Source organism: Notolepis coatsorum, assembly GCF_963971535.1.
Source record: "Notolepis coatsorum genome assembly, chromosome: 10".
NCBI classification, from domain to species: Eukaryota; Metazoa; Chordata; class Actinopteri; order Aulopiformes; family Paralepididae; genus Notolepis; species Notolepis coatsorum.
The window spans coordinates 78,668,391-78,682,367 of record NC_140174.1 but is presented as its reverse complement, the minus strand read 5'-3'; the positions used below and the strand labels follow the sequence as shown (position 1 = coordinate 78,682,367).

General features: G+C 45.3%; 1 protein-coding gene across 2 annotated transcripts in view; it reads right to left on the bottom strand.

The window, feature by feature from the left end:
- Positions 1-232, bottom strand: part of plekhm1 (pleckstrin homology domain containing, family M (with RUN domain) member 1) — a 69,395-nt gene extending 69,163 nt beyond the window's left edge. For both annotated transcript variants that reach the window (XM_084323323.1, XM_084323325.1), the window contains exon 1: positions 100-232. The gene's annotated coding sequence lies outside the window, so the exon portion shown is untranslated. The remainder of the gene's footprint in view (positions 1-99) is intronic.
- Positions 233-13,977: the final 13,745 nt, after the last annotated feature.

Sequence of the window (13,977 nt, the reverse complement as noted above, 5' to 3'; positions counted from 1 at the left end):
GTGCCATGGTTTATGTTCGAAATACTGTACAATCCAAACGTCGGCTAACTACATTAGGCTAACGTTAGCATATTTGCTATTGTTAACTAGCTTACTCACCAAGTTGGGCAGGCTAACTTGCCATTATGGTCCAAAAGCAGGCACTGTGGCTTCTGTCACTCTTTTGTAAACTCAAGAAATTATTCTATAATAGTCGCTCTATCCGTACGAGCGTTTCCCATCACAATTTCTCGAGCAAAGTGTTAAAGAAAACACAATTTTGTGATGTGTGTTTACTTGAGTGGGAACAAGTGAGAAGTGCCAGCTGAGGACTGGTGCATCATGGGACACAGTGTGATGTTGTCCGCGTTATTTTTTTCCGTAGCCGCATTTCTGGCAAGACGCTCTCTGATTGGCCGACGCCTGTTTCTACACTGGTTAAGCTTGGGCACTCTTTCGAAGTTGGTTAAGGTTAGAGTTTGTCTTAGAGCGTGACGGCAAGTTCTTTCGACTGTTAAGCTTAGGCACTCTTTCGAAGTTGGTTAAGGTTAGAGTTTGTCTTAGAGCATGGCGATAGAACGCCAGGTAGTTTGCAGGCTGATTTTTTTTTAGTAGTTTGCAGTTTGGTTTTGATAGTTTATCAGTGAGCTGGATACAATCCTACCTGGAGGGGAGAGAACAGATGGTGGAGGTAAACGGTACCCTATCCCCCCCCCCTCACAGTGAACTGTGGTGTTCCACAAGGAAGCATACTAGGACCACTACTGTTCCTAATTTATGCAAATGACATGTCGTCAGCTTGTGACTGCAACTTGTTCCTGTTTGCGGACGACTCAGCCCTGCTGGTCTCTGACAAGAACAAGTTACAGGTTGAAAAAACACTCAGCTCGGAACTAGGCAAAATCTGCATATGGCTCGCCGACAACAAACTATCATTACACATGGGCAAAACAGAGTCCATTCTCTTCGGTTCAAATAACAAACTCAGCAAGACCGATGGCTTCTCAGTTACAGTGGGTGACAATACTGTCACAAGGAAAGATGAAATTACCTACCTGGGTTCCATCCTAGAGGCTAATCTTTCCTGTGACAAAATGGCATCCAATGTAATAAAAAAAGTCAATCAACGAACTCGATTCTTGTACCGGATCTCCTCTCTGGTAAACAAGAATATGGCTTTGTCAGTATTCCAATGTACCCAACCCCCCCCCCCCCCCCCCCACCTCCAATGTACAGCCCCACCCAACCCCACCCCACCTACCCAACCTCCTCCAATGTACAGTTTCTATGTCAAATGTATGTCAGTATTCCAATGTACAGTGTGTGTGTCCCCTACCCAACCCCCCCCCACCTCCAATGTACAGCCCCACCCCACCTACCCAACCTCCTCCAATGCACAGTTTCTATGTCAAATGTATATACACTCTTTTTCTGGATTTTTTTAGTATCACAAACAGTACTGTATTTGAAAATCTGGTATGTCATAAATGTATAGATGTAGCAGTACTGTCTATCTGTATGTCGTGTGTGTCATATGATGAATTGAAAATGGGGGACCCTGATGGAAACAAGACGAAAGTCTTTCTCAGGTCTGCATCCTCTTAACAATTGTATGTATTGAGCTGTACTGTACTGTACTGTACCCATTCTGCAATCTGTTAATAAACGTTTCAATCAATCAATCAATCAAAGGCTGTTCGACGCGAAAATGGGCAAAGACACAGCTGACACAGTGACAAAATGGCATCCAATGTAATAAAAAAAGTCAACCAACGAACTCGATTCTTGTACCGGATCTCCTCTCTGGTAAACAAGAATACCCTGAAGACTCTGGCAGGAGCACTCATTCAGGGGTACTACGACTATGCTTGCAAGTTGCACCTCATGGTACCAAAGCACCTCAAAGGCGCTAAAAACAAAATTACAAACATCTCAAAACAAACTGGTCAGACTACTGCTTGACCTTACTCCTAGAACCCACCTCACCCCTGCCTACTTTGACAACCTAGGATGGCTTAGAGTAGACGACAGAGTACAGCAACTTGCAATGGGCCTGGTCTACAAGATACACTACACGACCAAGGTACCCATGTACATGTCAAAATACTTCCCAAAGGTCAGTGAATACCACGATCACAACACCAGAGGGAGCTCCACAAATCATGTTAAACCCAGATTCAGCTCAAATAAGGGACTAAACACATTTCGCAATTATGCCACATCAATGTGGAACGCCCTACCCTAAGCTGTAAAGGAATGTGGATCACTACCCACTTTCAAAACCTCTCTCAAGGGACACCTACGGGAGACTGCAATTCAACACTGGCCCCTGTAAATATCCTAACCCAACCCCCTCCAATGTACAGTCATTTACCTAGTATGGTTTTGTCAATAGTCCAATGTACAATTTTGTTTGTTTGTACAGTGTCTCCTCCCCCCCCCTCAATGTACAGTTTTGCTTGTTTATACTATGTGCCCCCCCCCCAACCACCTCCAATGTAAATTACCCAGTATGGTTGTCAATATCCCAATGTACCCAACCCCCCCCCCACCCAACCTCCTCCAATGTACAGTTTCTACGTCAAATGTATATACTCCCTTTTCTTGACTCCTTCTGTATCACAAACAGTACTGTATTTGCAAATCTGGTATGTCATAAATGTATAGATGTAGCAGTACTGACTATCTGTATGTCATGTACATAGGCGGCGCGTGGGCTTTAGGTCACGGAAGGCTGTAAAGGGAACGCCCCCCGCGCGCAGTGCGAACAATTTGACCTTTTATTTTTGGTTGCACGCAAACTGTCCAGGTTCTGATTTCATATACACACACACACTACTAGGCTATACTACAGCGAGCCCCACTCATTTATATATAGTGCAAATTAAGTGTTCAAATGAAGGCATCCAATAATATATTAACCATTGTCTTACCTTAATGCAGATAAATGCGACGTTTTGTCTTGGTGAGAAAGACCGTTCACAACTTGAATCACAAGTTGCAATGAAGTGAAAGTTTTTCGTAATTTAGATCTCATCATGCTTTGAAAACAATGTACATACAGTAGCTCTAAAAAGTTTCCACAATTTGATGAACTCGGACTCTCATCATGTCCTCTTAGAGCAAGCCCTTGTTTGCCAAGATAAAACAACATACAGCCTCAGGTGATCGGTAGTTATGCCCAGGGCCAGCCCGGTGCAGCTTCTAAATTACTTTGTTTATGCCTTGGAAAAATACCGTATCCATTTTGCTTTTTGAAATTTGACTCAAAATAGTGCGCTAGTGTTCGCTACAAAGCGATCGGCGGGCTGAAATTCAGTACACAGATGTTTGCTTTAGTTTACTCTGCCTGCGGGATCAGGATGATCATGTGAATGATGTGATTGGCTACATTATTTAACCTGAGCCTATGCGTGATTGGTTACTGCCTTTACCTGGAATGTTAAACGCTGCCACCGATTGACACCTTCGTCGTTGACACCTCGGCCAGCCGGCTGCAGCACAAGACACACACAATAGCCAGCAGCCTGCGCATATATTATATACATTTCAAGATTCCAAGCATAATATTCTGGGTAGGCATAGCCTCCCCTAGCCTTATATACGCGCAGCCTATGGTCATGTATGTCATATATGTCCTGATGAATTGAAAATGGGGGACCCTGATGTAAACAAGACGAAAGTCTTTCTCTGGTCTGCATCCCCTTAACAATTGTGTGTATTGAGCTGTACTGTATTGTACCCATTCTGCAATCTGTTAATAAAGTTTACAATCAATCAATCAAAACAGCTCGTCACGCGATTGGGCAACATTTCAGTGGCCAATCAGAGAGCGTCTGCCAGAAATGCGGCTACGGAAAAAAAATAACGCATGTTGTCCCGCTGGCCGCTGCTGACATGAAGGGTACTGGGTGTTCCTCTGGGTGTTCCTTCCTGTCGGGGACAAGCACAGCCAGGCTGGCTGGAGAGTACAGCTCGACAAGTCGTCGTCTTCTTCTTCTTCTTCTTCTTCTTCTTCTTCTTCTTCTTCTTCTTCTTCTTCTTCTTCTTCTTCTTCTTCTTCTTCTTCTTCTTCTTCTTCTTCTTCTTCTTCTTCTTCTTCTTCTTATTGAGGTTTAACGGCGGCTACAGTATATGATCAGATCTCCACCTCAAAATGATAACAGAATATAATAAACCTACACCATTTTTATACAACTAAATAAAACGTTTATCTACTATTATATGCCGACATATACCTTATGTCGTCCAATTCGAAACTGGCCCCTGAAAATGTCCTAACCCAACCCCCTCCAATGTACAGTAAATGACCAAGTATGGTTTTGTCAATATTCCAATGTACAGTTTTGCTTGTACAGTTGTACCAGGCATGCAGTCGTGCACAAACGCGGTTAAACGCCGTTTAGGTATAGGTCACTGAGGCAGAAGTGCGCGCGGATGTGCACGCGCGCACACAAAAATGCGTTCACAATTGTCACTGGACTCGTCGCACCGGCTGGCACTTATCACCTATGTAATATTCATGCTTTGAATATATCATTTACGACAGGCGCGCCAGGCGCACCTTCCTATTATGTATACCTGACAAGGGGTCCTGACAGTCAGTTGGCTGCCAGCCGTGGATGGAGTTACACTCATGCTTAACGAGTACTTACCTTTGAATAAATATCTAAATGCAAACTCCTCGTCCTGAAGATTATTCTATATAAATCGAATACGACATGGTGTCAGAAGCAGGATGAACATGGATATCAACGGAGTCCCGTCGCCACGGATGAATTGGGATTCTCTGGACTTACCGGGAGAATGGAAGAAGTTCAGGCAGCATGCAGAGCTAATGTTTTCGGGCCCACTCAAGAAGAAAGGAGAGGACGAGAAATGTAGCTACCTGCTACTGTGGAGCGGAGAAAGAGGGAGAGACATTCACAACACATGGACTCTCAGTGCAGATGAAGCAAAGGTATTGAAGAGCTACTATGACAATTTCGAAGCATATGTACTTCCAAGGAGGAACACGATTTTCGCTAGGTACAAATTCCATGAGAAAACCCAGCAACCTAGCGAGTCATTTGAACAATTTGTCACTGCATTGAAACTACTCATGAAGGACTGTGCATATGTGAACAATGATGAGATGGTTAGAGACCGCATAGTGTTTGGCATACACTCAGCAAAAGTAAGAGAGAAACTATTAAACGTTGGATCAGACTTGTCGTTAGACAAAGCGGTAGATATAGCTAGAGCCCACGAGCTAGCACAATCACAGATAAAGAGCTTTACTGGCACCACGAGCAGCGCGCAGGAGCAGCTCGTGCACGAGGTACACAGACATGAACAGAAGTATAGCGCACAGAGATATCGCCCCAGAGCAGAGTGGACAGAGAGAGCGAACAGAGCGAGCGACACAGACACACGTAAGAACTGTGGATACTGTGGGGGTAGAGCTCACAAGGAAGGGGATAACTGTGTAGCTAGGGGGAAACAGTGCACAAAGTGTGGAAAATGGAACCACTTTGCCAAAGTCTGCAGGGCCGGTAGTTTCCAGAAAAAGTCAGTACACGAGATTAGCATGCGCTCTGAGTCAGGAGAAGAGTCAGATGAACTGTATGTAGACACCGTGACAGACAGACGATTTGATGCAACAGAACAAGCGTTCGCAGACATACAAGTAGGAAAACAGGGCACAGAGCTTAAATTTAAGCTAGACACAGGTGCACAAGTAAATGTAATTCCTTTGAGAGAGTATCACAGTTTACAAGATAAACGCAAAATACAGCCTACTTCACGCAGACTGACAGGATATGGTGGAGAGAAGCTAGTGGTAAAGGGCACATGCACATTAAAGTGTAAATACAAAGAGCGTGGCATGTTGTTAGACTTTTACATAGTAGACACTCAGGCACCCCCAGTTCTAGGTTTACAGGCATGCCTGAATATGGACCTCATTAAACTAGTGTTGTCAGTAAATGCACACACAGATAAACAGACCATCATGGAAGAATACCACGACGTGTTTAAAGGGATAGGACTATTCCCAGGAGAGTGTCACATCCATAATAGACCCAGACGCCACGCCAGTAGTCTGCCCACTGAGAAGGACACCGATCGCCCTGCGTGGCCGACTAAAGAAGGAGCTACAGAGTATGGAAGACACACAGATCATCGCTAGAGTCATCGAACCAACGGAGTGGGTCAGTGCACTGGTCATTGTTGAGAAACCACGCACAGGCAAGCTCAGACTATGTTTGGATCCTAAGGAGCGAAACAAGGCTATCAAGCGCCCGCACTACCCTCTGCCGACACTAGAGGACATCACACCCAGACTAACAGGCGCACGCTATTTCAGCGTACTGGATGCAAGGTCGGGATACTGGTCCATCAAGCTCTCCACAGAATCATCGAAGCTGACGACGTTCAACACACCGTTTGGACGATACAGATTCCTACGATTACCATTTGGGCTCGCTTCTGCCCAGGACGAGTTCCAACAAAAAATCAACGAGACATACGAGGGACTGAACGGAGTAGCAGCTATAGTAGACGACATCCTTGTATATGGCGCGACCAGAGAAGAACACGATAAGAACCTACATGCAATGTTGGTGAGATCACGGGAGAGAGGCGTTCGGCTCAACGCAGACAAGTGCACCATCGGAGCCACCGAAGTGAGCTACTTCGGGCACATCCTTTCAGCTGACGGCATGAAGCCTGACCCAGGCAAGATAGCTGCCATCAAGGAGATGGAGGCGCCAAAGAGCCGTGCAGAACTGGAGACCGTGCTAGGTATGGTCAACTATCTGACGAAGTTCGCCCCGAGCCTCTCCGAGATCAACGCACCCATGAGACAGCTGCTTAAACAATCGAATGAGTTCCTGTGGGACGCGCAGCACAACGCTGCATTCCAAAAGATGAAAGACATACTTACCAGTGAACCTGGGCCAGTCCTCATCTACTTTGACCCAGATAAGGAACTCAGCTTACAAGTGGACGCATCGAAGTATGGCCTGGGTGCTGTGCTGATGCAGGAAGCAAGGCCCATTAGCTACGCATCCAGATCACTCACGGACAGCGAGGTCAACTACGCACAAATCGAAAAGGAGATGTACGCAATCCTTTATGGATTCAAACGCTTCCACCAATATGCCTACGGTCGCCATGTTATGGTGCAATCTGACCACAAGCCCCTGGAGTCGATCATGAAGAAGCCGATCGCCGCAGCCCCACCGCGGTTACAGAGGATGATACTGCAACTACACAAGTACAACTTCACGATCGTGCACCGCCCTGGGAAAGACATCCCAGTAGCCGACACGCTGTCCAGGAAATCACTCACCTCTCACGACGACGGTCTCAGTGAAGGGATGGACCTTCAGGTACACATGGTATACAACAGCTTACCTGTACACGACGACAGGCTACAGGAGATCAGAGAAACAACAGACAATGACACACAGCTAAAGCTGCTCAGCCAGGCTATCCTGGAGGGATGGCCTGAGGAAAGAAAACAATGCCCCCAGAACATCACCGAATACTGGAATCACCGAGATGAACTATCCAAAACGAATGGAATAATTTTCAAAGGTGAGAAAATAGTCATCCCTACCAGCCTCAGAGGAGAGATGCTGATCAAGATCCATGCAGGCCACATGGGAATGGAAAAATGCAAACTGAGAGCACGAGACATCATGTTCTGGCCTGGAATGGGTAGACATATAGAGCAAGTCGTGGAGAAGTGCTCAATATGCCAAGAGCGCCGCCCATCAAACACCAAGGAGCCCATGATGCCTCATCGTATCCCAGACCGCCCCTGGCAGGTTGTAGGGACAGATCTCTTTAACTGGAACAACCAGGACTATGTTGTGACCGTCGACTACTACAGCAGATTCTTCGAACTAGACAGACTTCACAGCACCACATCAGCAGCTGTTGTCCACAAGCTAAAGGCAGCCTGTGCCAGGCATGGCGTCCCAGAGACCATAGTCTCAGACAACGGACCACAATACAAGTCTAAAGAGTTCGAGGCATTCGCCAAGTCGTGGGAGTTTACACACGTCACGTCAAGCCCACACTATCCGCAAAGCAACGGACTAGCGGAGAGAACTGTGAAGACTGCAAAATCACTCATGGACAAGGCTAAGGCAGACGGAAGAGACCCGTACCTAAGCCTCCTGGAATATCGTAACACCCCAGTCGACAACTTCAAATCGCCGGCACAGCTGTTGATGAGCCGCAGGCTACGCTCAACCCTCCCGAGCACCAACCAACAGCTGCGGCCAGGGGTAGTAAGCCCCAAAGATGGACATGACAAGCGAGTGCAGAGACAACAGCACCAGAAGAAATACTATGACAGGTCAGCTAGACCGCTGCCCCCACTACATTGTGGTGAATCTGTCAGGCTACAAGAACATGGACGCTGGAGGCCAGCAGTAGTCATACAACCAGCCGACACTGCGCGGCCATACCACGTTCGCACCCAAGATGGACGCGAATACCGCCGCAACCGCAGGCACCTGAGGGACACAAAAGAGGAACACTTCCAGGACAGCGACGGTATGCCAAGTCCAGAGAGCGTCGATCAACCGCCGGAGACCAACGACCCTGAACTGTCAGAGGACTCAGAAGAGAACTCAGCTTCATACTACACCAGATCCGGCCGAGCAGTGAAGCCTCGGGACATTTTAGACCTATAAATGTACAGGGTGCAGGCGGATCGCTGCCCTATTATAACACCATTTACCCCAATAAAAAAAAAAAAAAAAAAAAAGGGGTGGTGAAATGTAACAAAATATTAATGTATGCTCAAATGATGACTTACTATATGTGTTGAATCTATGACCTACTTACCTTGCTTAATTGTCGATATTTTCCCATTTTGTTAGCAAGCTAATTCTACAAATAAGAACTGCATATGGTAAGAGTGTTGAGACACACGACCAAATAAGCCATGAATACATACCTTTTCACAGCTGAAGTATTCAAATATTAAAGCAGACTTTCCAGAATAAGAGGGCACACAATACGAACTGTAATACCTTGATACATGAATCTTTTATGTTTAACATATTAATCCTACCTGTTTACATTGCCTGGTCCTGACACAGGTAACGCACTTGTTATTGTTTACAAAGAAACTCTTACAGAGTATTGCACAACCTTTCTTTATTTCAATTTTGTTCATAGCTTATAAAGCTTTCTTTAAAAGAAGGAGGATGTAATATTCATGCTTTGAATATATCATTTACGCCAGGCGCGCCAGGCGCACCTTCCTATTATGTATACCTGACAAGGGGTCCTGACAGTCAGTTGGCTGCCAGCCGTGGATGGAGTTACACTCATGCTTAATGAGTACTTACCTTTGAATAAATATCTAAATGCAAACTCCTCGTCCTGAAGATTATTCTATATAAATCGAATACGACAACCTAGACTTTGCATAATAATAGGATACCGATAGCATAACAACGGACTCCTCTCCTCCACTATCGCCTCTCCACCAGCGTCAATGAGTCCTCGGAGCAGCCGCCAGAGTCGCTGAAGGAAACTGTCCTTCTGTAAACTAACTCTAAGTTACATTGTTAATTTAGTTTGTATTTACTTTTCTAGTTTAAGTTAATTCAATTAAAGAAATTGTAACTACAATTACATTTAAAACATTTATGCATAATAATCATCTGTTCTGTGCGCAACAGAGGGCGCGTGCACGCGGCGTTTGGGCATTTCCCTATTACGACTGCACCACTGAGTGTACCTCACCAACCAGGGGCGGGGCTGCGTCAATACTTTAGGCAACCAACTTGCGTTCAGCGTTTCTCTGATTGGCCACGTGACCGTGACCGCGGCAGCGCAAGAGAGCGGCAGTGCGGAAATAGGCTGCATTCTATTGCCATGCTCTGCGACAAACTCTAACCTTAACCAACTCCGAAAGAATGCCTAAACTTAACCCTAACCTTAGCCAACTCCGAAAGAATGCCTAAACTTAACCCTAACCTTAACCAACTCCGAAAGAATGCCTAAACTTAACCCTAACCTTAACCAACTCCGAAAGAATGCCTAAACTTAACCGGCGAAAGAAATATTGCCATGCTCTAAGACAAACTCTAACCTGTCCTTAACCAACTCCGAAAGAATGCCTAAACTTAACCCTAACCTTAACCAACTCCGAAAGAATGCCTAAACTTAACCAACTCTGAAAGAATGCCTAAACTTAACCGGCGAAAGAATGCACGTTTATAACGTAAAAGAAAAGAAAAAAAAATTGAAGTGATTCAAACTTGTCACCAACGCACCGCAGGCTCCACAGCAAGGCGGCGAACGAGTTGAGCTAACCATCAATGTTAAAACAGGGGGGATTACGGCTACATAATGCCGCGGCAGAGCTCCGCGGCAGGGCTCTGCTCTGCCGCATCGCCGCGGGGGCGTGGCTAGGCGCAAGTTGGTTGCCTGAAGTAATGAAGCGGCGGGGCGTAGGGGGTGGCTACTTGGGCTCAAGCCCTGAATGTTTTCTGAAAAGCCCCGAATCTACTTAAAAAAAAAAAATTATAATATTATCGTTTCTTCCCTGGACTAGCTACTGTTCTCAAATCAAATTTAGATTATTGGTATTATGTTTCATCATGGATGCATGAAGGGGGGGGGGCGCCCCTGTGCTTTGATCGCAACCAACGGAACACGCCACACACACACACACGCCCCGATCGGTGTAGCCGGTCCAACGCTGAACCTGCCACTACTTCGACCATGCCTTGAGTGGGAGTCGAACCCCGGGCGTCCGCACGGGGGCCAGCATCTCAAACCGCTGCGCCAAGAAAGGAATTCCCTCCTAAGTGCTCAGTTTGGATGCCTCTGGGGAGTGAGTTTTACTTCCATGTACCGTAGTCACACTATCGCGGTACATATCCGTTACATTCACCCCCCCTAAACTCACACCACCCAAGGCATCCGGGTCGCGTCCATGCTTTCTACAACGGAGTTCGGCGATTTGCTAATCTGATTGGCCACTTGCCCATTTCCGCGTCGAACAGCCTGCAAAGCACCTGGCGTTCTATCGCCATGCTCTAAGACAAACTCTAACCTTAACCAACTTCGAAAGAGTGCCTAAGCTTAACCGTCGAAAGAATCTGTCGCCATGCTCTAAGACAAACTCTAACCTTAACCAACTTCGAAAGAGCGCCTAAGCTTAACCAGTGTAGACACTTGCGGTCCCACGATTGGGCGTACATGTCACATGACCAGAAATGAATCGCCGAACTCCGTTGTAGAAAGCATACAAGCATCCGGGTCACGGCACCACTGTAGCCGGTCCAACGCTGAACCTGCCACTACTTCGACCATGCCTTGAGTGGGAGTCGAACCCCGGGCGTCCGCACTGGGGCCAGCATCGCAAACCGCTGCGCCAAGAAAGGAATTCCCTCCTAAGCGCTCAGTTTGGATGCCTCTGGGGAGTGAGTTTTACTTCCATGTACCGTAGTCACACTATCGCGGTACCATTGGCATGAAGGAATTTTTGGATCAACGCAATATTGATACCATATAGTCCTTACCTTGACCAGGATCTGTCCAGAAAAAAATATTCCAATTATCTGATCGCCATTCCAAGTACTGATGTCGATCAAGGTGCCAACGTAATCCAGCATTGAACATGAACCCGACCCTCGTCGATGCATGCGTTATAAGCGTTTGGCTTGACCGAGTAGTTAGACCCCGCCCGCAGGCCGCAGCTCGGCCCAGACACCAAGCCACATCGTTTCAAATGGAGTGCAATAGCGGCCGCAAGGCGTTAGGCGGCAGTATTGGACTTTTGAGATCTCAGACCCATCCCCAGTGATAACACAGGCTGCCGGCATGTCTTTATGAATGGAAATATCGAATAAAAGAAACAACGATGAAAACCCGACTATACTCTGGTTTTCAGGGGTCCTGGCGCTCAACGTTCGGCGAGTTAACCCTAGATCTTAGGATCCTAGATCCTAGATATTATGAAAAACAATGTGATTTAATGTTCTATGTCTTACCTTGACTTTGTCTATTTTGCTGCTATCTATTTTATGCTTTATGTCTGCACTTTATGCATTGCTCTTGATCTGCCAATGTTGTGCTCATTTTATGCCTGTCTTTTTTTACTGCTGTGAAGCACTTTGACTTTGAGCTGCAATTCTTGTATGAAAGGTGCTATACAAATACAGTGTATTATTATTATTATTATTATTATTATTATTATTATTATTATTATTATTATTATTATTATTATTATTATTATTATTATTATTATTATTATTATTGTTTGCTTCATTTTTTAAAGGGTGTGAATTTAAGTGTTCTCTAGTGCCTTTTGTCCGCTTTAAGGTGGTGGTATAAGTTAAAGGTTGTGGTGTCGAAGTAAAAAAATTCCGTGCCCGCTTATGCGGCCACCTATCTGGGCCCCGGATCTCCTACAATCCTAAATCCGCCCCTGCCCACCACCCACCCCTCCTACCCAACCCCCCCACCCCACCCACCCAACCACCTCCAATGTACAGTCCCCCCCCCACCCCACCTACCCAACCTCCTCCAATGTACAGTTTCTACGTCAAATGTATATACTCTCTTTTCTAGACTATTTTTATATCACAAACAGTACTGTATTTGCAAATCTGGTATGTCATAAATGTATAGATGTAGCAGTACTGTCTATCTGTAAGTCGTGTATGTCATATATGTTATGATGAATTGAAAATAGGGGACCCTGATGTAAACAAGACGAAAGTCTTTCTCTGGTCTGCATCCCCTTAAGTATTAGGGGGTGGGAAATCCGGTGGGTGGGGATCAGACGTTGTGGACAGCGACTCCTACAGGTCGGTTGGTGCGCCTGTACAGCAGAATCAGGAAGCAACGGGGGCAGCGTGAGCCTCCCACGCGTTACTCCTCGCCACTGAGAGATTGCGCTGTGCAGGTGAAAAGATGCGACGGCTGCCTCCTCGTGTACCAGAAGGGACACGTGATGCAAGGCTTGGTCCACATTGCAGCCGACCAGTGGGAGGCATGGTCTAACAACGTTCGAGACAGGGGAGGGTAGAATTGGATAATACGAAATTGGGATGGGAGAAAAATAGAAAATGGGGAGAAAAAGTAGATAAAAAAAAAGAATATCAGGCCATAAATGGTTATGCGATTAAAATGCGATTAATTAGATTAATTAATTACAAATCCTGTAATTAATTAGATAAAACAAATGTATCGCCTGACAGCACTAATATATATATATATATATATATATATATATATAGTAACTATATTTATTGTAAGGCAAATATAACTGAGAGGGCATACATGGGTCATTCCTGGTTTAGTGACTTTTCCGTCCTCAGGATATAACTCGTTATATCTTACTTTAAAAGTTTAAATGCATCACATGTTTATAATGAAAGGCTTTTATTACAGATTGAGGTCCTCTTTATATGATTAACACACAAAAATGCATGTACTATATATATATAATTTTAAATAAAATATGTAGGCACATACACCCCTTTTTACAATGTCCCCAAAGCAAATGTTCAGTTTCAATTAGAAACATTTGCAATATAATTCTAAATAAATTGAAATATGCCTATATTATCATATAGTTCAAGTAAAAATGTCTCTAATTATAAATATATATAAATGGATAAATTAATGTTATTTATAATTTTTATTGAATTTACTGTGTGTCCCCACTGTTTGTGGTTTTTAGCCATCTGAACAAAAGAGAACGATAGGTTATGTATATAACCTAGTTATATGAGTACTGGCTGAGCGTCCCGCTCTTAAGCCTATCGAGATACACCCCATCTCATGTACCTATTGTACTCCATCACGAATAAAAAAAACACGTACACCCACACCTGCCGGGTCCCGCCTCTATGGAGGCGCAGCCTATAAGACAGTAGCCATGGTCACCAATACACTCTTCCTCGCCAAAATCCCGTTTCCAGTAAAAGACTCCTCAAGGGGACTCAGGGCCGCTTAAGAGCGGGATGCTCA